This window comes from Oratosquilla oratoria, chromosome 2, assembly GCF_046742065.1.
Source record: "Oratosquilla oratoria isolate Oo_2021 chromosome 2, ASM4674206v1, whole genome shotgun sequence".
Lineage (NCBI taxonomy): Eukaryota > Metazoa > Arthropoda > Malacostraca > Stomatopoda > Squillidae > Oratosquilla > Oratosquilla oratoria.
The window spans coordinates 10,502,649-10,506,283 of record NC_134778.1 but is presented as its reverse complement, the minus strand read 5'-3'; positions in this window follow the sequence as shown (position 1 = coordinate 10,506,283).

Here is a 3,635-nt window from a genome sequence, read left to right as displayed (position 1 = left end):
ACACCACGACTCGTGGTGCAGTGGTTATAGTTCCCGGCCGCCACTACGGAGGTCCGCGTTCGAATCCCGCCCAGGGATGAAATAATTTCAGTATCGCTACGCTGCGAGTCGTTACTTCAACTCTCGTGGGCGGAGAGTTGGGTGTGTGTGTGGGTGTAATGTCACAGCATTACCCACAGATCGGTCATACATGAGCTCTGAGCTCTCATCCGGGAGAGTAGTAGCTGTCGATCACGAATCCAAACACGTGACCCAAGACCATGGTGAATTACACATCTATTGGCTAGTGTCGTCTTTTCACACGTGTCAGGTTCATAGTTCGCGCCGCGCTTCAGGCGTGAATAGCTTTCGTTATTACTGCAAGTTGACTGTCCCAATTTAGCATTACTGGAACATACAGGAATGAGCTCCCACTAGGAGATAATAGTTGTCGACCACGAATCCAGAACGTGCCCCAAGACAGTGATAAAGCACACAAATTCATACGCACGCACATACACAAGCACATACACATATATATAAAAAACACGGCTATGATTCTGCACACACAAATATATACGAAAAAACACGACTGTAATTCTGCACACAAATATATACGAAAAAACACGACTATAATTCTGCACACACAAATATATATGAAAAAATACGACTATAATTCTGCACACACAAATATATACGAAAAAAACACGACTATAATTCTGCACACACAAATATACACGAAAAAACACGACTATAATTCTGCACACACAAATATATACGAAAAAACACGACTATAATTCTGCACACACAAATATATACGAAAAAACACGACTATAATTCTGCACACACAAATATATACGAAAAAACACGTCTATGATTCTGCACACACAAATATATACAAAAAACACGACTATAATTCTGCACACACAAATATATACGATAAAACACGACTATAAATCTGTACACACAAATATATACGAAAAAACACGTCTATAATTCTGCACACACAAATATATACGAAAAAACACGACTATAATTCTGCACACACAAATATATACGAAAAACACGACTATAATTCTGCACACACAAATATATACGAAAAAACACGACTATAATTCTGCACACACAAATATATACGAAAAAACACGACTATGATTCTGCACACATGCAAAGACAACCACAAAGACGAGCACAAACACACACACACACACACACACGCGCGCGCACACACACACACACACACACACACACACACACACACACACACACACACACACACACACACACACACACACACACACACACACACACACAAACACACACACACACACAGAGAGAGAGAGAGAGAGAGAGAGAGAGAGAGAGAGAGAGAGAGAGAGAGAGAGAGAGAGAGAGGGTGGATGAGAGACAAACAAGTGGGTAGATTCCATGAACTTGATAATTCCATATAAGGAGGTCAAAATGATTCAACGGAGACGTGTCACGACTCACCTATGGGTCAGGCTAGTCGCGACACGAAAAAATAAATAAACAGATAAATAAATAGATAAATAAAAAAATAAATAAATAAGTAAATAAATAAATAAATGAATAAATAAATAAATAAATAAATAAATAAATAAATAAATAAATAAATAAATAAATAAATAAATAAATAAATAAATAAATAAATAAGTAAATAGATAAATAAATAAGTAAATATATAAATAAATAAATAGATAGATAAAGATAAATAAATAGATAAATAAATAAATAAATAAATAAATAAATAAATAAATAAATAAATAAATAAATAAATAAATAAATAAATAAATAAATAAATAAATAAATAAATACATAGATAAATAAATAAATAAATAAATAAATAAATAAATAAATAAATAGATAAATAAATAAATAAATAAATAGATGAAATAAGGTCGTGCGCCCTGCGGACGTATGAGAGAGTTCAGACAGGATAATTAAGCTCTTCGTTAAAATTGAATAGTATTACACTAACAAAACAACACATTACAAAGGATTACAAAAGCGGAGCATGCCGACAGGTGACCTTTTGGTCCATAACTAGGTCGGATGCGGAAGAAAAAATATAATAATGATAAATAGAAAATAAATGAAAATTATAATATAAATAATAATAAACAAAATAAATAAATGCATAGATATACTTAAAGAATAAACAAAGGGTAAATAGTAAATAATAAAAAGATGACAGATAACTAATAATAAATGAAAATCAAACAAATAATAATAAACAAACAAATAATAACAAACAAATAAACAAATGATATAAGATAAATGATAGTAATTACAGAATCTTGCTTAGGTATTTATCTAAACGAATCTTAAAGCTTCGAACTGAACTACATGGCACTGCCTTTGCAGGGAGTTTATTCCATTCATTAACTACATGGTTGGCGAAGTTGTTTCTACCCACTTCCAAATTAAATCTATTTCCTGACAGATGGAAACCATTATTTCTTGTCAGAATCTCATTCATTGTAAAAATTTGTCACTTTTGATGTTGTCAATTCCCTTTAGAATCTTAAAGACCTGTATCAAGTCACCTCTGAGTCTACGTTTTTTTAAGGAAACAGACTCCTATGTTTTAGTCGATTTTCTTATTATTTATTTTTGGTATTTGGAATCAGTTTTGTGGTTCACCGCTGTATTTTTTCCAATCTGCCAATGTCTTTAATGAGATTCGGTGACCATACGGAAACAGCATATTCCAAACGTGGATGAACTAACGATTTATATAGCTTGTTAATGAGAGATGGACTTTTGAAGTCAAAAGATCACGCAATCAGTCCTAGAATCTTATTTGCTTTCTCAGAGGCTGAAATACACTACTTAGATTATTTAAGATTGTTACTGATAATTACGCCAAAATCCTTTTCACTATCCACTTTTGTTAACAAATTTCTAAATAACTTATAATCGTACTTACTGTTATGTTTACCTAAGTGCATAACATTGCCTTTACTTGTGTTAAATTTCATTAGCCACTTTTCAGACCATTGCTGTAATTTATCTAAATCTTCTTGAATATCCAATTTATTTAAGTGATCATTTGCCATTCCGCACAGTTTTGTATAATCAGCAAATCTGGAGACAATAGATTTTAGTCCGAGGTCTATATCATTTATATATACTATAGAAGTGGTCCAAGAACGGAACCCTGAGGAACTCCACTTGTAATATTTTTCCATCCAGAAGTTTTGCCATTTAAAACAACACTCTGTTTTCGATCATTCAACCAATTTCTAGTCCAACCTAATAGTCTACCACTTACTCCGTGTGAAGCTAATTTAGTAAGTAGCCTTTCGTGGAGCACGGTATCAAAAGCTTTTGTAAAGTCTAGATATATTAAATATATATTGTTTCTTTTATCATAATTCAAGATGACTGTGTTGTAGAATTCGAGTAAGTCACGCAAGAACGTTTCCGTCTGAATCCATGCTGGCTATCATTTATCAAACAGTTACTTTCTAAATGACGTTTGATAACATCTCTGATTATATAGTTTCCACTATTTTTTCCTACGATTGAAGTCAAACTTATAGGCCTGTAGTCATTTGGCATAGAATAACAGTAATATAACGATGCTTATGGAAACAAAAATATTCAGATTATTTGCCAAATAATTTGTATGA